The sequence below is a fragment of the Ranitomeya variabilis genome, chromosome 4, assembly GCF_051348905.1.
Source record: "Ranitomeya variabilis isolate aRanVar5 chromosome 4, aRanVar5.hap1, whole genome shotgun sequence".
Classification (NCBI taxonomy): domain Eukaryota; kingdom Metazoa; phylum Chordata; class Amphibia; order Anura; family Dendrobatidae; genus Ranitomeya; species Ranitomeya variabilis.
Window position 1 is genome coordinate 61,055,358 of NC_135235.1, and position 26,141 is coordinate 61,081,498.

Here is a 26,141-nt window from a genome sequence, read left to right on the forward strand (position 1 = left end):
CCTGATGAAGGAACCTGCTCTTTCATCTGCACCTTCCTTTTTGTCCCTGTGTAAGGTGGTATAGTATGCGGGAAGGGGAACCTGACTTTCAGCAGAATCAGATTCTGGCTGTGTAGAGTGCAAGGGGAATGTAGTGGTCTGGGTCAATGTACCAGCAGACTTATCTAGCAGTGGCTGGGCAATGGGCAGGATTAAGAGGAAACACAGCTGGTAGGCCCAAATAATAAAGTGGGCTAAATGCCGTTCAAATGTGGTAACAGGACTAAACAGGTGGCGTTGCTTTGTTCAGTGGAGGAAAACTGTAATGAGTGGCAGACATAGTAGGCACAAATAATAAAGTAGGCTAAATGCAGTTCAAATGTGGTAACAGGACTAAAAAGGCGGCATTGCTTTGTTCAGTGGAGGAAAACTGTAATGAGTGGCAGACATAGTAGGCCCAAATAATAAAGTGGGCTAAATGCAGTTCAAATGTGGTAACAGGACTAAACAGGCAGCATTGGTTTGTTCAGTGGAGGAAAACTGTAATGAGTGGCAGACATAGTTAGTAGGCCCAAATAATAAAGTGGGCTAAATGCAGTTGAAATGTGGTAACAGGACTAAACAGGCGGCATTGCTTTGTTCAGTGGAAGAAAACTTTAACGAGTGGCAGGCACAGTAGTAGGCCCAAATAATAAAGTGGGCTAAATGCAGTTCAAATGTGGTAACAGGACTAAACAGGCGGCATTGCTTTGTTCAGTGGAGGAAAACTGTAATGAGTGGCAGACATAGTTAGTAGGCCAAAATAATATAGTGAGCTAAATGCAGTTCAAATGTGGAAACAGGACTAAACATGCGACATTGCTTTGTTCAGTGGAGGAAAACTGTAATGAGTGGCAGACATAGTTAGAAGGCCCAAATAATAAAGTAGGCTAAATGCAGTTCAAATGTGGCAACAAGACTAAACAGGCGGCATTGCTTTGTTCAGTGGAGGAAAACTGTAATGAGTGGCAGACATTGTTACTAGGCCCAAATAATAAACTGGGCTAAATGCAGTTCAATTGTGATAACAGGACTAAACAGGCGGCATTGCTTTGTTCAGTGGAGGGAAACTGTAATGAGTGGCAGACATAGTTAGTAGGCCCAAATAATAAAGTGGGCTAAATGCAGTTCAAATGTGGTAACAGGACTAAACAGGCGGCATTGCTTTGCTCATTGGAGGAAAACTGTAATGAGTGGCAGACACAGTTAGTAGGCCCAAATAATAAAGTAGGCTAAATGCAGTTCAAATGTGGTAACAGGACTAAACAGGCGGCATTGCTTTGTTCAGTGGAGGAAAACTATAATGAGTGGCAGACACAGTTAGTAGGCCCAAATAATAAAGTGGTCTAAATGCAGTTCAAATGTGGTAACAGGACTAAACAGGCGGCATTGCTTTGTTCAGTGGAGGGAAACTGTAATGAGTGGCAGACACCGTTAATAGGCCCAAATAATAAAGTGGGCTAAATGCAGTTCAAATGTGGTAACAGGACTAAACAGGCGGCATTGCTTTGTTCAGTGGAGGGAAACTGTAATGAGTGGCAGACACAGTTAGTAGGCCCAAATAATATAGTGAGCTAAATGCAGTTCAAATGTGGTAACAGGACTAAACAGGCGGCATTGCTTTGTTCAGTGGAGGAAAACTGTAATGAGTGGCAGACATAGTTAGTAGGCCCAAATAATAAAGTGGGCTAAATGCAGTTCAAATGTTGTAACAGGACTAAACAGGCGGCATTGCTTTGTTCAGTGGAGGAAAACTGTAACGAGTGGCAGACACAGTTAGTAGGCCCAAATAATAAAGTGGGCTAAATGTCTGCCAAAACATTGTTCATAAATAAACAGGTGGCATAGCTAGGTACAGGGGAGGGCTCCTCTGCTGAGTAGCAGACAGTGGTAGTAGACGCAAAGTATTAACTGGTCTAAATGGAGGCAAGGGCCCCTTTATATTTTAACTATCATCTATCATTTCAACAAATTTGTATTGGCAGTGCCATTGAAGGATTTACCAGCATAGACTACACAGTGGAGGAGCAGGGATAGGTAAGTACTGCAAGTGGTAGAGCACTGTTCGAGCTGGGGGGAACACTCTCTCGTGGGCGGTGGTACTGGCACAGGGCCCCTCATATTGTGACGGTGTGTCTGACGTTGGTTGTGCACCACCACCATCAGAGACACTTCATTGTACTATGAGGGACCCTGTGCCAGTGCCATCGCCCAAGATTGGGCCCACCCACCTGTCCAGGCAAACGGCACTCGCATGGGTGCTTGCGCCAGGTGGTGACCACGGCCCTGTGGGGGGAGTCAGCCATTTAGGGAGGTATAAAAATGGCCTATTGTGGACATTCAGCAGCTGCAAATGGAGGAATTGGAGAAGTCAGTAAGAGGAGGCCAAAAGCAAGACATTTTTCAGGCAACCTACGTGTCAGCAGGGGAAGGTGGGGCAAAATAATTTGAAATTCATGATTCGTTCATTTTAACGAAGGTTAGATCATCAACATTTTGTGTAGCAGGACGTGTCCTTTTTTCGGTCAGTATTGAGCCAGCAGCACTGAAGACTCTTTCTACACGACCATCAGTACCAGCTGGCAACCACCGCCCATTGGCTCTTCCACCAGACTTCCTCATTTTTTGGAAAATCTAACCAAAATAACAACCGTTATATGGTACTGTAAAACAAGGTAGAAGGTATATATAAACTTGTTGAGAATTTAAATCTCCCTTTTTTGGGGGAGACTGAACCGAAACTCAGGCCCTGTGTATAAAACAACACAATATAAGTGGCAGAAAGTGGCTGGCTGATATACGACAAACTAACAGGACTGAAGTATATCCACTTTGTGAGAATTTGAATCTCACTTTTTTTTTTGGAGACTGAACCAAAATTCAGGCCCAGTGTATAAAACAACGCAATGTAAGTGGCAGAAAGTGGCTGGCTGATATACGACAAACTAACAGGACTGAAGTATATCCACTTTGTGAGAATTTGAATCTCACTTTTTTTTGGAGACTGAACCAAAACTCAGGCCCAGTGTATAAAACAACACAATGTAAGTGGCATAAAGTGGCTGGAAGATATATGAAAAAATACAAGGACTGTAGTACAATTTCAATCTCCCTACAATGATCTCAGGACAAGTATGGCAGCAATAAAAAGGACTGCTGCACATAAAAGTTTGGACAAATAAACAAGATAACTGTGCAAAAAGGAGCAACAGGATTTTTGCTTTTAAAAAAGCAGTTGGTTTGCACAGCAGCATGCAAACAGCAATGCAGCTATCAGGGATCCTTATAAGGCAGCCTAATAAGCTACAGAGCTGATGCACAAAAATATAGCCTCCACTGTCCCTGCAAAAAAAACTATATCCCTTCTTCTGATGAAGCTGCAGCAACCTCTCCCTATGCTAAGATCGGCAGAAGTAAGATGGCGGTCAGCATGCATGCCACTTTATAGCCCCTGTGACGCCGCAGAAAGAAAGCCAATCACTGTCATGCCCTTCTCTAAGATGGTGGGGATGGAGACCTATGTCATCACGCTGCCCACATTCTGCGTCCTCCTTCATTGGCTGAAAAATGGTGCTGAAAGCGTCATATGACACGCGACTTTGGCGTGCAGATCGCCGACCTCATGGCCGATCCCACACTAGGATCGGGTCGGGTTTCATGAAACCTGACTTTGCCGAAAGTCGGCGATTTTTGAATTTGTCCGATCCGTTTCGCTCAACCCTAATTGCCAATATTGGATATATTTTCAGCAGGTCTTCTAGGAGCCATTGTTGTACATGGGTTCATGCAAGATCAGTCAACCATCTCTGTGAAGTCTGACTGTTCTACCATTTACTGCTCAGCCCTGTGACTGTATACTATGCCTACCGAGAATGAGAGTAACGCAGAAGTTTTCTACCTCCTGTCTAATTATTCACATTCTGTTATGTATTGAAATATATTTTTTTCTCACTCATTTTATAGATGATAAAAAAATCTATGCTAATAGTTTGTTAATAGGGTTAATAGGGTTTCATATACATGTATATCAGGTTTTTGGGGCAAAAATAGTGTAGCAAAAGCCAACTTTTCTCCTTTTTGTACCACTTGCTCGTTGCTATTGCAACTTTTCAGTGCGCATAATATTTAGTGAGCGAAGATTGTGTCTGTTCCCTGCACCGCTTAGGTAAATAGATGTGAGTGGCTATAGGGAGAATATAACTTGCTTTTTCCTCTTCTGCTGTTGCAGCAGTAAGCCAACTACACAAGGTTTAACACTATTTACAGTGGGGAAAAAAGTTTTTAGTCAGCCACCAATTGTGCAAGTTCTCCCACTTTAAATGATGAGAGAGACCTGTAACTGACATCATAGGTAGACCACAACTATGAGTCAAAATTGAGAAAACAAATGCAGAAAATCGCCTTGTCTGATTTGGAAGATATATTTTTCAAATTATGGTGGAAAATAAGTATTTGATCATTAACAAAAGTTCATCTCAATATTTTGTTATATATCCTTTGCTGAGAAACATGGACTTTCATCTCCCTCCAAATGTTTTCTGTAGGGTTGAGATCTGGAGACAGGCTAGGTTAATCCAGGACCTTCATATGCTTCTTACGAAGCCACTTGTTCATTGCCCTGGCGGTGTGCTGGGATCATTATCATACTGAAAGACCATTCACGTTTCATCTTCTATGCCCTTGCTGATGGAAGGAGGTTTGCACTGAAAATCTCAAGATCCATGGCCCCATTCATTCTTTCATGTACACCAATCAGCCGTCCTGGTCCCTTGCAGAGAAACAGCCAATAAGCATGATGTTGCAACACCCATGCTTCACAGTAGGTATGGTGTTCTTTGGATGCAACTCAGCATTCTGTCTCCACCAAACACAACGAGTTTTATTTCTACCAAACAGTTCTACTTTGGTTTCATCAGACCATATGGCATTTTCCCAAAACTCTCCTGGATAATCCAAATGCTCTATAGCAAACTTTGACATGTCCAGACATGTACTGGCTTAAGCAGGGGGACACGTCTGGCACTGCAGGATCTGAGTACCTGGCGGTGTAGTGTGTTACTGATGGTAGCCTCTGTTAAGGTGGTCCCAGCTCTATACGGGTCATTCACTAGGTTCCCCCTTGGGATTTTTGCTCACCGTTCTTTTGATCATTTTGACCACACGGGTTGAGATCTTGCGTGGAGTTCCAGATAGAGGGAGATTATCAGTGGTCTTGTATGTCTTCCATTTTCTTATTATTGCTCCCATAGTTGATTTCATCACAGCAAACTGCTTGCCTTTTGCAGATTCAGTCTTCCCAGCCTGGTGCAGGGATGCAATTTTGTTTCTGGTGTCCTTCGACAGCTCTTTTGTCTTCACCATAGTGGCTTAACTATAGTTAATGAGTGGAGGACAGAGGAACCTCTTAAAGATGAAGTAACAGGTCTGTGAGAGCCAGAAATCTTGCATGTTTTTCGGTGACCAAATACTTATTTTCCACCATAATATGCAAAATAAATCTTGCCAAATCAGACAAGGTGATTTACTGGATTTATTTTCTCAAATTTGACTCTTATAGTTGTTGTCTACCTATAATGTCAACTGCAGGCCTCTCCCATCTTTTTAAGTGGGAGAACTTGCACATTTGGTGGCTGACTAAATACTTTTTTCCCCACTGTATCACCTGCAGATTACAACAATAGCTGCATGTAAGTTGTATTTTTGAGGTGACAGGTTGTCTTCAAAGTAACAATAATAATTGAAATACATTTTAGGGCTGTAAATTAAAGGCTAAGGAAAGAATGGAGCCTGAATATGAGTTAATCTTATTGCTGAGAAAGACTTCAAGAGTTGAACAAATAGAGATCATAGATACATAATTCCAGAAAATATTTAAACGAAAGAATGATGCAGCCACTCAGTTTATTGACAACATAGGATACATTTTCAGAAGCCTCCCTTGGAATCTTAGCGACACATGGATTCAGGCATGATCAGTTGCAATCAGGTGCACCGTCTGATTGTTCTACTATTTACTGCTCAGCCCTGTAAATATAGACTCTGCCTAATTATTCACATTTTGTCATTTATTGAATTGTATTTTTTCTCATTTGTTTTATAGATGATAAAAAAGCCTATGGTAAGTTTAATCCAATTTGTAAATGTGGTTTCATTTATATCAGGTTGTGGAGACATAAATAGGAAGACAGCAGCCAACTTTTCTCTCTTTTGAACCACTTGTTCATTGATTTCACAACTTAATTGCTTATTGTTTAGTGAGTGATGAATGTAAACTATCCTTGAACTGCCCAAATAACTAGAAGTGAATGGCTACAGGGAGAATCAAACTTAATTTTCTCCCTGAAGCTGCTGCTCCAGTAAGCCAACTATACAGGGTATAAACTTGATACAATATTTACCTGCAGATTACCACTATAGCTGCATGTAAGTTTATTTCTTGAGGGGGACTGTTAGGTGTCGAGTTCCCACCGCTGCACAGGGGGAATCTCCAACCACCTTCTCTGCAGTCTCCCATTTTCTCCAGCCGCAGTGGAGCCTGCTAAGCAGAGATGTCGATCCCAGCATCTGGCTCAGGCAGATACTGTGCGCTTGGTTACTGCTGCCCTTCCAGGCTCAGCCATTGTAACCAGCACTGTTCAGCGGCGAGCAGACGCTCCTGGGACTAAGTCCTGATTTTCCTCTACTGAGCATGCCCAAGGGAAGACCTCTCATTGGAGGTCAGGGTCACATGCTCAGGTTCTGTAGCAGCTCTTATTGGACCACTAGGAAGGTCCCGGAGAGCTTCCTCGATAAAGGGTTCGCATGGCTGCATGGCCCTGCGCTAGTAGAAACTTGATAACGTGTGTGTAGATGAATGACTGTTGATGGATGAAAGCTCCTTAATCATTCCAATTCCTAGTGTTGTTGACTGCTCGCGAATGGTGGAAGCTATCTTGCACCTGACAGTACTACCTGCACACCTGGCATACGTTACAGTGCCTTTTGCAGTGCCCACTTATATGGCACCATGCACAATCAGTGTGCTTTCCTGACAGCCTGTCAGTGTAGTGTGAGAATTCCCGCTTGGACTCTGCATCTGACTCGGAGCATCCTCAGGTGTGGGCTCAAAAGCCACCGAGGGTCAGAGCGAGTACAATCACCAGATTAGTGGGGGTGATTCATAGGGATCCCACTAGTGTCTTGCAGCTGCACCCTGTGTCTGTTAACAGGGCTCAGCGTATTTTGGCGGCTCTGTGGAGCAACAGAGTTCGCTACTATTCACATGGGGTGAAGTCTAACCCACGTGTGAACAAGTGTCCATCCGCCATTACTCAGCAGCAGGTACCATCTCTGCATGGTGGACCCCGGGCTGTGAACGCACCTCATATAAACCTCTTTATTATTTGGTGCATTCCGCTAGCCCTAACAGGGCAGCTTGCTTTCAAAGAAATAGTAATAATACAATTCATTTCTGGGTTGTTAAAAAGAGGCTTGGGAAGGAATATAGCTTGAAAATTATAGAGTCCACCTGGTTGCTGAGAAAGACTTCAAGAGTCAGACAAAGAAGGATCATGGAGAAATAATTCCAGAAAATATTTAAACAAGAGAATTATTCAACCACTGAATTAATTGCCAACATTGGACATAATTCCAGCAGCCTCCCTTGGAGCCATAGTGGCACATGGGTTCAGACATGTTCAGTCTGCCATCCTGCAGCACAGTCTGACCGTTCTGCCATTTACTATGCCTGCCAAGCATGAGAGTAAAACAGAAACTTTGTACCTCCTGTCTAATCCTTATTCAGTTATGTATTGAAATATATTTTTTTCTTATTCATTTCATAGATGATGTAAAAACCTATGGTAAGTGTAATCCTCTTTGTAAATGGGGTTTCATCTATGTCAGGTTGTTTTCGCGTAAAGAGAGTGACAAAAGCCAAGTTTTCTCAATTTTGATCATCTTACTCGTTGATATGGTGATTTTACAGTGCTGATAATGTTTCATGAGAGATGACTGTAAGGTTTCCCAGCACCACTCGGGTAACTAGAAGTGAATGTCTATAGTTAAAATAAATGCTCTCCCTGCAACTTCTGCTCCAATTAAAAAAAACTATACAGGGTTTAAAAGCAGATTACCACCATAGCTGCATGTAAGTTGTAATTCTTGAGGTGACAGGTTGCCTCCAAGCAATAATAAAAGTAATACATTTTTGGACTGTTAAATAAAGGCTAGGGATGAATGGAGTCCAAGGATAATAGAGGCCATCTAGTTCCTGAGAAAGACTTGAAGAGTTAGACAACTGAGGATCATGGATAAATAATTCCAGACAGTATTTAAACAAGAGGATGATGCAGTCACTCAATTCATTGCCAACATTGGATATATTTTCAGCAGGCCTTCTTGGAGCCTTTGCGGCACATGGGTTCAAGCAAGATCAGTCAGCCATCTTTGTGAAGTCTGACTGTTCTACCATTTACTGCTCAGCCCTGTGACTATATACTATGCCTGCCGAGAATGAGAGTAATGCAGAAGTTTTCTAAATCTTGTCTAATTATTCACATTCTGTTACGTATTGAAATATATTTTTTTCTCACTCATTTTATAGATGATGAAAAAAACTATGGTAAGTGTAATCCTCTTTGTTAATAGGGTTTCAAATATATCAGGTTTTGGGGGCAAAAGTAGTGTGACAAAAGCCAACTTTTCTCCTTTTTGAACCACTAGCTCGTTGCTATTGCAACTTTTCAGTGCGCATAATATTTAGTGAGCGAAGATTGTGTCTGTTCCCTGCACCGCTTAGGTAAATAGATGCGAGTGGCTATAGGGAGAATATAACTTGCTTTTTCCCCTTTAGCTGTTGCACCAGTAAGCCATCTACACAGGGTTTTAACACTATTTACAGTAGGGGAAAAAGTATTTAGTCAGCCACCAATTGTGCAAGTTCTCCCAATTTAAAAGATGAGAGAGGCCTGTAATTGACATCATAGGTAGACCACAACTATGAGTCAAAATTGAGAAAACAAATCCAGAAAATCACCTTGTCTGATTTGGAAGATATATTTTTCAAATTATGGTGGAAAATAAGTATTTGATCATTAACAAAAGTTCATCTCAATATTTTGTTATATATCCTTTGCTGCCATTGGCAGAGGTCAAACATTTTCTGTACGTCTTCACAAGGTTGGTACACACTGTTGGTGGTATGTTTGCCCATTCTTCCATGCATTTCTCCTCTAGAGCAGTGATATTTTGGGCCTGTCGCTGGGAAACACGGACTTTCATCCCCCTCCAAAGGTTTTCTGTGGGGTTGAGATCTGGAGACTGGCTAGGTTACCTTCATATGCTTCTTAAGAAGCCTCTCGTTCGTTGCCCTGGTCGTGTGCTTGGGATCATTATCACGCTGAAAGACCATTCACATTTCATCTTCAATGCCCTTGCTGATGGAAAGAGGTTTGCACTCAAAATCTGAAGATCCATGGCCCCATTCATTCTTTCATGTACACCGATCAGTCGTCCTGGTCCCTTTGCTGAGAAACAGTCCCAAAAGCATGATGTTGCCACCCACATGCTTCACAGTAGGTATGGTGTTCTTTGGATGCAACTCAGCATTCTGTCTCCTCCAAATACAACGAGTTTTGTTTCTACCAAACAGTTCTACTTTGGTTTCATCAGACCATATTGCTTCTTCCCAAAACTCTTCTTGATAATCCAAATGCTCTCTAGCAAACTTTGACGTGTCCAGACATGTACTGGCTTAAGCAGGGGGACACGTCTGGCACTGTAGGATCTAAGTACCTGCAGGCATAGTGTGTTACTGATTTTAGCCTCTGTTAAGGTTGTTCCAGCTCTATTCAGGTCATTCAGTAGGTTCCCCCATGGGATTTTTGCTCACTGTTCATTTGATCATTTTGACCACACGGGTTGAGATCTTGCATGGAGTCCCAGATAGAGGGAGATTATCAGTGGTCTTGTATGTCTTCCATTTTCTTATTATTGCTCCCACAGTTGATTTCATCACAGCAAGCTGCTTGCCTATTGCAGATTCAGTCTTCTCAGCCTGGTACAGGGATATAATTTTGTTTCTAGTGTCCTTCGACAGCTCTTTTGTCTTCACCATAGTGGCATAACTACAGATAATGAGTGGAGGACAGAGGAACCTTTTAAAGATGAAGTTACAGATCTGTGAGAGCCAGAAATCTTTCATGATTTTAGGTGACCAAATACTTATTTTCCACCATAATATGCAAAATAAATCTTGCCAAATCAGACAAGGTGATTTACTGGATTTGTTTTCTCAATGTTGACTCTCATAGTTGTTGTCTACCTATAATGACAATTACAGGCCTCGCTCATCTTTTTAAGAGGAGAACTTACACATTTGGTGGCTGACTAAATACTTTTTTCCTCACTGTATCACCTACAGATTATCACTATAGCTGCATGTAAGTTGTATTTTTTGAGGTGACAGGTTGCCTTTAAAGTAACAATAATAATTGAAGTACATTTTAGGGCTGTAGATTAAAGGCTAAGGAAAGAATGGAGCCTGAAGATGACTGTTAGGGGTCGAGTTCCCACCTCTGCACAGGGAGGATCTTGGGCCATCTCCGCTGTGGTTTCCCATTCCTCTCCTGCCGCAGTGTAGCCTGCTCAGCGGAGACGTCGGTCCCAGCTTCTCGCTCAGTCTGACTCTGTGCAAAGGGCTTCTGCTGATTTTCCAGCTTCTGCCATTGAAGCCAGTACTGGGCAGCGGCGAGCAGATGCTTTTGGGACTAAGTCCTGCTTTTTCCCTTCTGAGTATGCCCGGGGTAAGATCTCTCATTGGAGAGGGTCACATGCTTAGATACTGCAGCAAAACCCATGGGTTCTCCAGAAAGGTCCTGAAGTTCCTCAGGCTCTGTGGTAGCCTCTCATTGGTCCTTCTAGGAAGGTCCTGTACTTGGTGCAGCTATAAAAAGTTTGCATGGCCGCATGGCCATGTGCTAGTATCAAATCTAAGTTATGTGCTTTGCGCCAGTGTGGTTACATTTGTATGTGTTCAGGGACCTGGCTGAAATAAGCCCCTAGAATACCGGCACCTCCGGTGAGGAGACTGTGTGTATGGGTTCAGGGCCCCGGCTGAAATAAGCCCCTAGAATACCAGCTCCTCCAGTGAGGACATTGTTTGATTGCGTAACCACCAACTGCTATCTGCTCGGCAGTCGCTGTGTCTCCTGTGAGGTTAACAGGACACAGTGCTTTCTTTAGGCGACTCTGTGAAGTAACAGAGTTTGCTTCTACCGCCATATAGGGCTGCCATTTGCCAGCAGCAGGTTCTCTTCTTCACCGTGGATCCCGGGCTGCGAACACACCAAATAACATCTATCTATTTACTCGGTGCGTTCCGCCAGCCCTAACAATGACATGACATGAGCTAATCTTGTTGCTGAAAAAGTTTTCAAGAGTTGGACAAAAAAAGATCATAGATACATAATCCCAGAAAATATTTAAACAAAAGAATGATGCAGCCACTCAGTTTATTAACAACATAGGATACATTTTCAGAAGCCTCCCTTGGAATCTTAGTGACACATGGATTCAGGCATGATCAGTAATCCATCCTGGTGCACAGTCTAATTGTTCTGCATTTACTGCTCAGCCCTGTAAATACAGATTCTGCCTAATTATTCCCATTTTGTTATTTATTGAATTGTATTTTTTTCTCATTTGTTTTATAGATGATAAAAAAGCCTATGGTAAGTTTAATCCACTTTGTAAATGTGGTTTCATTTATATCAGGTTATGGAGACATAGACAGGAAGACAGCAGCCAACTTTTCTCTCTTTTGAACCACTTGTTCATTGATTTTACAACTTTATTGTTTATTGTTAAGTGAGTGATAAATGTAAACTTTCCTTGAACTGCCCAAGTAACTAGAAGTGAGTGGCTACAGGGAGAATCAAACTTAATTTTTTCCTTGAAGCTGCTGCTCCAGTAAGCCAACTATACAGGGTATAAACTCGATATGATATTTACCTGCAGATTACCACTACCGCTGCATGTAAGTATATTTATTGAGGGGACAGTTTGCCTTCAAAGTAATAGTAATAATGCACTTCATTTCCGGGTTGTGAAATAGAGGCTAGGGAAGGAATATAGCTTGAAAATTATGGAGTCCATCTGGTTACTGAGAAAGACTTCAAGAGTTAGACAAAGAAGGATCATGGATAAATAATTCCAGAAAATATTTAAACAAGAGGATTATTCAACCACTCAATTCATTGCCAACATTGGATATATTTCCAGCAGCCTCCCTTGGAGCTATAGTGGCACATGGGTTCAGACATGTTCAGTCTGCCATCCTGCAGCACAGTCTGACCGGTCTGCCATTTGCTAAGCTTGCCAAGCATGAGAGTAAAACAGAAACTTTGTACCTCCTGTCTAATTATCCTTATTGTTATGTATTGAAATATATTTTTTTCTTATTAATTTCATAGATTATGTAAAAACCTATGGTAAGTGTAATCCTCTTTGTAAATGGGGTTTCATCTCTGTCAGGTTGTGGTGGCATAAAGAGAGTGACAAAAGCCAAGTTTTCTTAAGACAATCAAAATTACTCATTGATATGGAAATTGCCTCTTCTGAGAAAAAGAGGACTTAACTCTATAGCGCCACCTGTTGGAAGTAGCGATCCTACAAGTCACAATCAACCCTTTAACGAGTCGTGCAATATGACTTAGGACAAAAGCCAAATCAGTATCTCAATTCGCAGACACGGTGTTTCGGGCTGTTGGCCCTCGTCAGTAGGGTTGAGCGACTTTCATTTTTTTAAGATCGAGTAGGGTTTTGGGAAACCCGATTTTGTCCAGAGTCGAGTCGAGTGCAGTCGGCCGATTATCGCTAAAAGTCGGGGATCGACCGAAACACGAAACCCAATGCAAGTCAATGGGGAAGCATAGTCGGCAGTGAGTGGAGGCCAGGAAAACACCTACAGTGCCCATTTTAATGCCAAAAACATCCATTCTTGTTTCTGAAGCTTGCCAATCTTAATTAACTGTATAATAATAGTTGGGCATAGGGAATTGGGGGAAAGTTGTGGGGGGAGTAGGGCTGGCTCAAGTTTTTCGTGGGCCCAGGAAATGCGGACTACGTCACGGCGGTGTTGCAGGGAAAGGTAAGTATTTAAAAGTTGCAAGTGCTGTGATCCTGAGCAAGCAGGGGGGGGCCCACTCGTTCGCATTGCCACTGGCACAGGGCCCCTCAAAGTACGGCGGTGTGTTTGCATGGCGGGGGCGCCTCCCACCAGCAGCGACACTTTTGCGTACTCTGAGGGGCCCTGTGCCAGTGACGTCGCCAACGAGTATGCCCCCCCACCTGATGAAGGAACCTGCACTTTCATCTGCACCTTCCTCTTTGTCCCTGTGTAAGGTGGTATAACATGCGGGAAGGGGAACCTTACTTTCAGCAGGGACAGATTCTGGCTGTGTAGAGTACAAGGGGAATGTAGTGGTCTAGGTCAATGTACCAGCAGACTCATTTAGCAGTGGCTGGGCAATGGGCAGGATGAGGAGGAAACAGATATAGGGCCAAAGAATAAAGTAGGCTACATGCAGTTCAAAATTGGTAACAGGACTAAACAGGCGGCATTGCTTTGTTCAGTGGAGTAGCAAACCCAAGAGCAGCAGACACTGTTTCAAGGGCCTAACCACACTAGTAGGCCAAATGCAGTTTAATATCTGATAGTATAGGGCGAAAGCCAGAATGTGGAAGCTCAGCTTTGTTCAGTTGAGGACAACACCAGGGAGGGGCAGACACCTTTAGTAGGCCGGAAAAGCCTATTGCATTTTTTAAAATGGTAATTTGGAGCAGAAGGTTGAAGCTCAGCTTTATTTAGTTGAGGGCAACACCAGGGAGGGGCACACAGACAGACACCTTTAGTAGGCCGGAAAAGCCTATTGCATTTTTTAAAATGGTAATTTGGAGCAGAAGGTTGAAGCTCAGCTTTATTTAGTTGAGGGCAACACCAGGCAGGGGCAGAAGCCGTTAGTAGGCCCTAACCACCATTTTTTTTTTTTAAAACCACTTAATGAGAGCCGGAAGGTTGAAGCTCAGCTTTATTTAGTTGAGGACAACACCAGGCAGGGGCACACAGACAGACACCTTTAGTAGGCCGGAAAAGCCTATTGCATTTTTTAAAATGGTAATTTGGAGCAGAAGGTTGAAGCTCAGCTTTATTTAGTTGAGGGCAACACCAGGGAGGGGCACACAGACAGACACCTTTAGTAGGCCGGAAAAGCCTATTGCATTTTTTAAAATGGTAATTTGGAGCAGAAGGTTGAAGCTCAGCTTTATTTAGTTGAGGACAACACCAGGCAGGGGCACACAGACAGACACCTTTAGTAGGCCGGAAAAGCCTATTGCATTTTTTAAAATGGTAATTTGGAGCAGAAGGTTGAAGCTCAGCTTTATTTAGTTGAGGGCAACACCAGGCAGGGGCAGAAGCCGTTAGTAGGCCCTAACCACCATTTTTTTTTTTTAAAACCACTTAATGAGAGCCGGAAGGTTGAAGCTCAGCTTTATTTAGTTGAGGACAACACCAGGCAGGGGCACACAGACAGACACCTTTAGTAGGCCGGAAAAGCCTATTGCATTTTTTAAAATGGTAATTTGGAGCAGAAGGTTGAAGCTCAGCTTTATTTAGTTGAGGGCAACACCAGGCAGGGGCACACAGACAGACACCTTTAGTAGGCCGGAAAAGCCTATTGCATTTTTCAAAATGGTAATTTGGAGCAGAAGGTTGAAGCTCAGCTTTATTTAGTTGAGGACAACACCAGGCAGGGGCACACAGACAGACACCTTTAGTAGGCCGGAAAAGCCTATTGCATTTTTTAAAATGGTAATTTGGAGCAGAAGGTTGAAGCTCAGCTTTATTTAGTTGAGGGCAACACCAGGGAGGGGCAGAAGCCGTTAGTAGGCCCTAACCAAAGTTGAAGGCCAAATGCAGTTTAATTTCTGATACTATAGGCCGAAAGCCAGAAGGTGGAAGCTCCGATTTAGACAGTGGAGGACAATTTGAATTAGGGACTGCAGACAGACTTAGTAGGCTGTCCCCTGTGGACCATGCATCCACCACATTAACCCATTGCGCCGTAATGGACACGTAATCTTCCGTGGCCATGCCTACAGGTCCATGCGTCTGTTGTCAGGTGCACTTTTGTACTCACAGATTGCCAGAGTGCATGGACAATGCGGTCTTCTACATGCTGGTGGAGGGTTGGGATGGCTTTTCTCGCAAAAGAAGTGTCGACTGGTTAGCTTGTAGCGTGGTACAGCGTAGTCCATCATGGCCTTATTAATAGTAAATAAAATATATAACTAGGCTCTATGAACTTTTAAATAGGTTCCAGGGGTACACGGGCAGCATTGGTGTGGTGTTGTGAATTTGGATTCTGGGCTCCCCCGGTGGCTACTGGTGGAATTGAACTGGTGTCTTCATCTTCTCTGTTCACCTGTTCCCATCAAGATGTGGGAGTCGCTATATAACCGTGCTGCTCTGTTAGTTGCTTGCCGGTCAACAATGTTATCAGAAGCCTCTCTGTGCTTGTTCCTGCTCCTAGACAACTACTAGATAAGTTGGACTCTTGTCCATGTTTGTTTTTGCATTTTTGTTCCAGTTCACAGCTGTAGTTTCGTTACTGTGTCTGGAAAGCTCTTGTGAACAGGAATTGCCACTCTGGTGTTATGAGTTAATGCCAGAGTTTTAAAGTAATTTCTGGATGGTGTTTTGATAGGGTTTTTAGCTGACCATGAAAGTGTCCTTCCTGTCTTCTGCTATGTAGTAAGTGGACCTCAAATTTGCTAAACCTATTTTCATACTACGTTTGTTATTTCATCTTGATTCACCGCCAATACATGTGGGGGGCCTCTGTCTCCTTTCGGGGTATTTCTCTAGAGGTGAGCTAGGACTAATATTTTCCTCTGCTAGTTTTATTTAGTCCTCCGGCTGGTGCTGGGCATCTAGAATCAACGTAGGCATGCTACCCGGCCACTGCTAGTTGTGTGTTAGGTTTAGTTCATGGTCAGCTCAGTTTCCATCTTCCAAGAGCTAGTTCCTATATATGCTGATGCTATGATCTCTTGCCATTGAGATCATGACAGTTTGACCGGCCCACTAAAGGGTTAAAATCCTTGGCTGAGAAAGGAGAGAAATAAGTAGTCTGCTGAAATTTTTTTTTTTTTTTCTCTCCTTTGAATGGCTCTGTGTTCACCTGTTTGCAATGGATCTTCAGAGTGTAACTGCAGGTTTGAATAATCTCGCCACGAAGGTACAAAATTTGCAAGATTTTGTTTGTCATGCACCTGTATCTGAGCCGAGAATTCCTTTGCCGGAATTTTTCTCGGGGAATAGATCTGGGTTTCAGAATTTTCGAAATAATTGCAAATTATTTTTGTCCCTGAAATCTCGCTCTGCCGGAGATCCTGCACAGCAGGTCAGGATTGTGATTTCCTTGCTCCGGGGCGACCCTCAAGACTGGGCTTTTTCATTGACACCAGGGGATCCTGCGTTGCTCAATGTGGATGCGTTTTTTCTGGCCTTGGGGTTGCTTTATGACGAACCTCATTTGGAGCTTCAGGCAGAAAAAACTTTGATGTCCCTATCTCAGGGGCAAGATGAAGCGGAAATTTACTGCCAAAGATTCCGTAAATGGTCTGTGCTTACTCAGTGGAATGAGTGCGCCCTGGCGGCGACTTTCAGAGAGGGTCTCTCTGATGCCATTAAGGATGTTATGGTGGGGTTCCCTGTGCCTGTGGGTCTGAATGAGTCCATGACAATGGCTATTCAGATCGATAGGCGTTTGCGGGAGCGCAAACCAGTGCACCATCTGGCGGTGTCCACTGAGAAATCGCCAGAGAGTATGCAGTGTGATAGAATTCTGTCCCGAAGCGAGCGGCAGAATTTTAGACGGAAAAATGGGTTGTGTTTCTATTGTGGTGATTCTACTCATGTTATATCAGCATGCTCTAAGCGCACTAAAAAGCTTGGTAAATCTGTTTCCATTTGCACCTTACCGTCTAAGTTTATTCTATCTGTGACCCTGATTTGCTCTTTGTCATCTATTACCACGGACGCCTATGTCGACTCTGGCGCCGCTTTGAGTCTTATGGATTGGTCCTTTGCCAAACGCTGTGGGTATGATTTAGAGCCTTTGGAGACTTCTATTCCTCTGAAGGGGATTGACTCCACCCCATTGGCTAATAATAAACCACAATACTGGACACAAGTAACTATGCGTATTAATCCGGATCACCAGGAGATTATTCGCTTTCTGGTGCTGTATAATCTACATGATGATTTGGTGCTAGGATTGCCTTGGCTGCAATCTCACAACCCAGTCCTCGACTGGAAAGCTATGTCTGTGTTGAGCTGGGGATGTAAGGGGGCTCATGGGGATGTACCTGTGGTTTCCATTTCATCATCTATTCCCTCTGAAATTCCTGAGTTCCTGTCTGACTATCGTGACGTCTTTGAAGAATCCAAGCTTGGTTCGTTACCTCCGCACCGAGAGTGCGATTGTGCCATAGATTTAATCCCGGGTAGTAAATACCCAAAGGGTCGTTTATTTAATCTGTCTGTGCCTGAACATGCTGCTATGCGTGAATATATAAAGGAGTCCTTGGAAAAGGGACATATTCGTCCATTGTCATCTCCCTTAGGAGCCGGTTTTTTCTTTGTGTCAAAAAAAGACGGCTCTTTGAGACCATGTATTGATTATCGGCTTTTGAATAAAATCACTGTTAAATATCAATACCCATTGCCGTTGCTGACTGATTTGTTTGCTCGCATAAAGGGGGCCAAGTGGTTCTCTAAGATTGACCTTCGTGGGGCGTATAATTTGGTGCGAATCAGGCAGGGGGATGAGTGGAAAACCGCATTTAATACGCCCGAGGGCCACTTTGAGTATTTAGTGATGCCTTTTGGTCTTTCAAATGCTCCGTCAGTTTTCCAGTCCTTTATGCATGATATTTTTCGCGATTATTTGGATAAATTTATGATTGTGTATCTGGATGATATTCTGATTTTTTCGGATGACTGGGACTCTCATGTCCAGCAAGTCAGGAGGGTTTTTCAGGTTTTGCGGTCTAATTTTTTGTGTGTGAAGGGTTCTAAGTGTGTTTTTGGGGTACAGAGGATTTCCTTTTTGGGATATATTTTTTCCCCCTCTTCCATTGAAATGGATCCTGTCAAGGTTCAAGCTATTTGTGATTGGACGCAGCCCTCTTCTCTTAAGAGTCTTCAGAAATTTTTGGGCTTTGCTAACTTTTATCGTCGATTTATTGCTGGTTTTTCGGATATTGCTAAGCCATTGACCGATTTGACTAAGAAGGGTGCTGATGTTGCTGATTGGTCCCCTGATGCTGTGGAGGCCTTTCGGGAGCTTAAGCGCTGTTTTTCCTCTGCCCCTGTGTTGCGTCAGCCTGATGTTGCTCTACCTTTTCAGGTTGAGGTCGACGCTTCTGAGATCGGAGCTGGGGCAGTGTTGTCGCAGAAAAGTTCTGACTGCTCCGTGATGAGGCCTTGTGCCTTCTTTTCCCGTAAATTTTCGCCCGCTGAGCGGAATTATGATGTTGGGAATCGGGAGCTTTTGGCCATGAAGTGGGCTTTTGAGGAGTGGCGCCATTGGCTTGAGGGGGCCAGACATCAGGTGGTGGTATTGACTGACCACAAAAATTTGGTTTATCTTGAGACCGCCAGGCGCCTGAATCCTAGACAGGCGCGCTGGTCATTATTTTTCTCTCGGTTTAATTTTGTGGTGTCATACCTACCGGGTTCTAAGAATGTTAAGGCGGATGCCCTTTCTAGGAGTTTTGAGCCTGACTCGCCTGGTAACTCTGAGCCCACAGGTATCCTTAAGGATGGAGTGGTATTGTCAGCCGTTTCTCCAGACCTGCGGCGGGCCTTGCAGGAGTTTCAGGCGGATAGACCTGATCGTTGCCCACCTGATAAACTGTTTGTTCCTGATGATTGGACCAGTAGAGTCATCTCTGAGGTTCATTCTTCTGCGTTGGCAGGTCATCCTGGCATTTTTGGTACCAGGGATTTGGTGGCAAGGTCCTTCTGGTGGCCTTCCCTGTCACGAGATGTGCGAGGCTTTGTGCAGTCTTGTGACGTTTGTGCTCGGGCCAAGCCTTGTTGTTCTCGGGCTAGTGGATTGTTGTTGCCCTTGCCTATTCCTAAGAGGCCTTGGACGCACATCTCGATGGATTTTATTTCAGATCTGCCTGTTTCTCAGAAGATGTCTGTCATCTGGGTGGTGTGTGACCGTTTCTCTAAGATGGTCCATTTGGTTCCTCTGCCCAAGTTGCCTTCTTCTTCCGAGTTGGTTCCTCTGTTTTTTCAAAATGTTGTTCGTTTGCATGGTATTCCTGAGAATATCGTTTCTGACAGAGGGACCCAATTCGTGTCTAGATTTTGGCGGGCATTCTGTGCTAGGATGGGCATAGATTTATCTTTTTCGTCCGCTTTCCATCCTCAGACGAATGGCCAGACTGAGCGGATTAATCAGACCCTGGAGACATATCTGAGGTGTTTTGTGTCTGCTGACCAGGATGATTGGGTTGCTTTTTTGCCATTGGCGGAGTTCGCTCTCAATAATCGGGCCAGCTCTGCCACTTTGGTGTCCCCGTTTTTCTGTAATTCGGGGTTTCATCCTCGATTTTCCTCTGGTCAGGTGGAATCTTCGGATTGTCCTGGAGTGGATGCTGTGGTGGAGAGATTGCATCAGATCTGGGGGCAGGTGGTGGACAATTTGAGGTTGTCCCAGGAGAAGACTCAGCTTTTTGCTAACCGCCGTCGTCGTGTTGGTCCTCGTCTTCGTGTTGGGGACTTGGTGTGGTTGTCTTCTCGTTTTGTCCCTATGAGGGTCTCTTCTCCTAAGTTTAAGCCTCGGTTCATCGGCCCGTATAAGATATTGGAGATTCTTAACCCTGTTTCCTTCCGTTTGGACCTCCCTGCATCCTTTTCTATTCATAACGTTTTTCATCGGTCATTATTGCGCAGGTATGAGGTACCGGTTGTGCCTTCCGTTGAGCCTCCTGCTCCGGTGTTGGTTGAGGGTGAGTTGGAGTACGTTGTGGAGAAAATCTTAGACTCTCGTGTTTCCAGACGGAGACTCCAGTATCTGGTCAAGTGGAAGGGATACGGCCAGGAGGATAATTCTTGGGTGAATGCATCTGATGTTCATGCCTCTGATCTGGTTCGTGCCTTTCATAGGGCCCATCCTGATCGCCCTGGTGGTTCTGGTGAGGGTTCGGTGCCCCCTCCTTGAGGGGGGGGTACTGTTGTGAATTTGGATTCTGGGCTCCCCCGGTGGCTACTGGTGGAATTGAACTGGTGTCTTCATCTTCTCTGTTCACCTGTTCCCATCAAGATGTGGGAGTCGCTATATAACCTTGCTGCTCTGTTAGTTGCTTGCCGGTCAACAATGTTATCAGAAGCCTCTCTGTGCTTGTTCCTGCTCCTAGACAACTACTAGATAAGTTGGACTCTTGTCCATGTTTGTTTTTGCATTTTTGTTCCAGTTCACAGCTGTAGTTTCGTTACTGTGTCTGGAAAGCTCTTGTGAACAGGAATTGCCACTCTGGTGTTATGAGTTAATGCCAGAGTTTTAAAGTAATTTCTGGATGGTGTTTTGATAGGGTTTTTAGCTGACCATAAAAGTGTCCTTCCTGTCTTCTGCTATGTAGTAAGTGGACCTCAAATTTGCTAAACCTATTTTCATACTACGTTTGTTATTTCATCTTGATTCACCGCCAATACATGTGGGGGGCCTCTGTCTCCTTTCGGGGTATTTCTCTAGAGGTGAGCTAGGACTAATATTTTCCTCTGCTAGTTTTATTTAGTCCTCCGGCTGGTGCTGGGCATCTAGAATCAACGTAGGCATGCTACCCGGCCACTGCTAGTTGTGTGTTAGGTTTAGTTCATGGTCAGCTCAGTTTCCATCTTCCAAGAGCTAGTTCCTATATATGCTGATGCTATGATCTCTTGCCATTGAGATCATGACAGTGTGGTCAGTGGAGGAGTATTGCAAGTAGGGGCCGCAGACAGGCTATCAAAGGCCTAAAATAACAAACAGTAGGCAGTCATGGCAGTTTTACATCGGTTACATGGATACACAGGCAGGCACTCCAGGCAGCATTGTGGTCAGTGGAGGAGTATTGCAAGTAGGGGCCGCAGACAGGCTATCAAAGGCCTAAAATAACAAACAGTAGGCAGTCATGGCAGTTTTACATCGGTTACATGGATACACAGGCAGGCACTCCAGGCAGCATTGTGGCCAGTGGAGGAGTATTGCAAGTAGGGGCCGCAGACAGGCTATCAAAGGCCTAAAATAACAAACAGTAGGCAGTCATGGCAGTTTTACATCGGTTACATGGATACACAGGCAGGCACTCCAGGCAGCATTGTGGTCAGTGGAGGAGTATTGCAAGTAGGGGCCGCAGACAGGCTATCAAAGGCCTAAAATAACAAACAGTAGGCAGTCATGGCAGTTTTACATCGGTTACATGGATACACAGGCAGGCACTCCAGGCAGCATTGTGGTCAGTGGAGGAGTATTGCAAGTAGGGGCCGCAGACAGGCTATCAAAGGCCTAAAATAACAAACAGTAGGCAGTCATGGCAGTTTTACATCGGTTACATGGATACACAGGCAGGCACTCCAGGCAGCATTGTGGTCAGTGGAGGAGTATTGCAAGTAGGGGCCGCAGACAGGCTATCAAAGGCCTAAAATAACAAACAATAGGCTCATTGCAGTTTTACAGCGGTTACATGGATACACAGGCAGCTTGGTGGTGAGTGGAGGAGTATTTAAAGTAAGGACCGCAGACAGGCTATCAAAGGCCTAACATAACAAACAATAGGCTCATGGCAGTTTTACAGCGGTTACATGGATAGACGGGCAGGCAGCTTGGTGGTGAGTGGAGGAGTATTTAAAGTAGGGACCGCAGACAGGCTATCAAAGGCCTAACATAACAAACAATAGGCTCATGGCAGTTTTACAGCGGTTACATGGATACACGGGCAGGCAGCTTGGTGGTCAGTGGAGGAGTATTTAAAGTAGGGACCGCAGACAGGCTTCAAAGGCCTAACATAAGAAAATGGGCTGGCTGTAGGCACTTTATAATTGGTTCCAGGGGTACACGGGCAGCAGTGGTCTGGCCAGTGGAGGACTAGTGGAAGGAGGGACCGCAGACAGGCTTCAAAGGCCTGACATAAAAAAATGGGCTGGCTGTAGGCACTTTATAATTGGTTCCAGGGGTACACGGGCAGCAGTGGTCTGGTCAGTGGAGGACTAGTGGAAGGAGGGACCGCAGACAGGCTTCAAAGGCCTAAAATAACAAACAATAGGCTCATGGCAGTTTTACAGCGGTTACATGGATACACAGGCAGGCACTCCAGGCAGCATTGTGGTCAGTGGAGGAGTATTGCAAGTAGGGGCCGCAGACAGGCTATCAAAGGCCTAAAATAACAAACAGTAGGCAGTCATGGCAGTTTTACATCGGTTACATGGATACACAGGCAGGCACTCCAGGCAGCATTGTGGTCAGTGGAGGAGTATTGCAAGTAGGGGCCGCAGACAGGCTATCAAAGGCCTAAAATAACAAACAGTAGGCAGTCATGGCAGTTTTACATCGGTTACATGGATACACAGGCAGGCACTCCAGGCAGCATTGTGGTCAGTGGAGGAGTATTGCAAGTAGGGGCCGCAGACAGGCTATCAAAGGCCTAAAATAACAAACAGTAGGCAGTCATGGCAGTTTTACATCGGTTACATGGATACACAGGCAGGCACTCCAGGCAGCATTGTGGCCAGTGGAGGAGTATTGCATGTAGGGGCCGCAGACAGGCTATCAAAGGCCTAAAATAACAAACAGTAGGCAGTCATGGCAGTTTTACATCGGTTACATGGATACACAGGCAGGCACTCCAGGCAGCATTGTGGTCAGTGGAGGAGTATTGCAAGTAGGAGCCGCAGACAGGCTATCAAAGGCCTAAAATAACAAACAGTAGGCAGTCATGGCAGTTTTACATCGGTTACATGGATACACAGGCAGGCACTCCAGGCAGCATTGTGGTCAGTGGAGGAGTATTGCAAGTAGGGGCCGCAGACAGGCTATCAAAGGCCTAAAATAACAAACAGTAGGCAGTCATGGCAGTTTTACATCGGTTACATGGATACACAGGCAGGCACTCCAGGCAGCATTGTGGTCAGTGGAGGAGTATTGCAAGTAGGGGCCGCAGACAGGCTATCAAAGGCCTAAAATAACAAACAGTAGGCAGTCATGGCAGTTTTACATCGGTTACATGGATACACAGGCAGGCACTCCAGGCAGCATTGTGGTCAGTGGAGGAGTATTGCAAGTAGGGGCCGCAGACAGGCTATCAAAGGCCTAAAATAACAAACAGTAGGCAGTCATGGCAGTTTTACATCGGTTACATGGATACACAGGCAGGCACTCCAGGCAGCATTGTGGCCAGTGGAGGAGTATTGCAAGTAGGGGCCGCAGACAGGCTATCAAAGGCCTAAAATAACAAACAGTAGGCAGTCATGGCAGTTTTACATCGGTTACATGGATACACAGGCAGGCACTCCAGGCAGCATTGTGGTCAGTGGAGGAGTATTGCAAGTAGGGGCCGCAGACAGGCTATCAAAGGCCTAAAATAACAAACAGTAGGCAGTCATGGCAGTTTTACATCGGTTACATGGATACACAGGCAGGCACTCCAGGCAGCATTGTGGTCAGTGGAGGAGTATTGCAAGTAGGGGCCGCAGACAGGCTATCAAAGGCCTAAAATAACAAACAATAGGCTCATTGCAGTTTTACAGCGGTTACATGGATACACAGGCAGCTTGGTGGTGAGTGGAGGAGTATTTAAAGTAAGGACCGCAGACAGGCTATCAAAGGCCTAACATAACAAACAATAGGCTCATGGCAGTTTTACAGCGGTTACATGGATAGACGGGCAGGCAGCTTGGTGGTGAGTGGAGGAGTATTTAAAGTAGGGACCGCAGACAGGCTATCAAAGGCCTAACATAACAAACAATAGGCTCATGGCAGTTTTACAGCGGTTACATGGATACACGGGCAGGCAGCTTGGTGGTCAGTGGAGGAGTATTTAAAGTAGGGACCGCAGACAGGCTTCAAAGGCCTAACATAAGAAAATGGGCTGGCTGTAGGCACTTTATAATTGGTTCCAGGGGTACACGGGCAGCAGTGGTCTGGCCAGTGGAGGACTAGTGGAAGGAGGGACCGCAGACAGGCTTCAAAGGCCTAACATAAAAAAATGGGCTGGCTGTAGGCACTTTATAATTGGTTCCAGGGGTACACGGGCAGCAGTGGTCTGGTCAGTGGAGGACTAGTGGAAGGAGGGACCGCAGACAGGCTTCAAAGGCCTAAAATAACAAACAATAGGCTCATGGCAGTTTTACAGCGGTTACATGGATACACGGGCAGCTTGGTGGTGAGTGGAGGAGTAGTGCAAGGAGTGTCTGTCCCAGTACTCCCAAAATATAAATAGATGTTAATGTCTCGCAAAACAACCAAAACAAAAAAAAAGGTGGCATACTTAGGTACAGGGGTGGGCTCATCTGCTGAGTTTCTGACATAGTAATTTGGCAGTAACTATTTAATGGTGCCAATATAGGACACAGACACAGACTACTTTAAGTTGCATCATAGATGTCTACAAATTTGTATTGTCAGTGCCAGACATTGAATGATGTCAGCGAATAGACTAAAGATTGGTGGAGCTGTGCGACATAATTTTGCACGTGGTAGAGCACATTTTGAGCTGGGGTAGGGGGGAACTTTCTTGAGGCCGGCGGGACCGCCCCAGGGCCCCTCATGTTACAACGGTGTGTCTGACGTTGGGTGCGCACCACCACCGCCAGAGACACTACATTGTACTATGAGGGACCCAGTAGCAATGCCGTCAACCAAAAGCGAGCACACCCACCTCTTCAGACAAACAGCAGTCTCACGGGTGCTTGCGCCAAGTCGCGATACCACGGCCCCGTGTGGGGAGTTTTGCCATTTAGGGAGGTGTAAACATGTCATATGCTGTACAATCAGCTGCAGCAAATTAGACATTAGAAAAGTAATTCACAGGCAAGAGCTTTTCATAGGAAAGCTAGGTGTCGGCCGGGCAAGGTGGGGCAAAAGATTTCGAAATCCAGTTGTGGTTCATTTTAATGAATGTTAGATCGTCAACATTTTGGGTAGCCAGACGAGTCCTTTTTTCGGTTAATATTGAACCTGCAGCACTGAATACTCTTTCTGATAGGACACTTGCTGCCGGGCAAGCAAGCTCCTGCAATGCATATTCTGCCAATTCTGGCCAGGTGTCTAATTTGGAGGCCCAGTAATCAAATGGGAATGACGGTTGAGGGAGAACATCGATAAGGGATGAAAAATAGTTAGTAACCATACTGGACAAATGTTGTCTCCTGTCACTTTCAATTGATGCAGCAGTACCTGTCCTGTCTGCGGTCATAGCAAAATCACTCCACAACCTGGTCAGAAAACCCCTCTGTCCAACGCCACTTCTGATGTGTGCACCCCTAACACTCCTAGTCTGCTGCCCCCTGGAGCTCGTGTGAGAACGATCACGTGCGCTGTGTGCTGGGAATGCCTGAAGCAAACGGTCAACAAGAGTTGATTGTTTGGTTGCTAATATTAGTTCCAAGTTCTCATGTGGCATAATATTTTGCAATTTGCCTTTATAGCGTGGATCAAGGAGGCAGGCCAACCAGTAATCGTCATCGTTCATCATTTTCGTAATGCGTGTGTCCCTTTTTAGGATACGTAAGGCATAATCCGCCATGTGGGCCAAAGTTCCAGTTGTCAAATCTCCGGTTGTGATTGGTTGAGGGGCAGTTGCAGGCAAATCTACGTCACTTGTGTCCCTCAAAAAACCAGAACCCGGCCGTGACACGCAACCAATTTCCTGTGCCCCCGGGAAAGGTTCGGCATTAAAAATATACTCATCCCCATCATCCTCCTCGTCCTCCACCTCCTCTTCGCCCGCTACCTCGTCCTGTACACTGCCCTGACCAGACAATGGCTGACTGTCATCAAGGCTTTCCTCTTCCTCTGGTGCAGACGCCT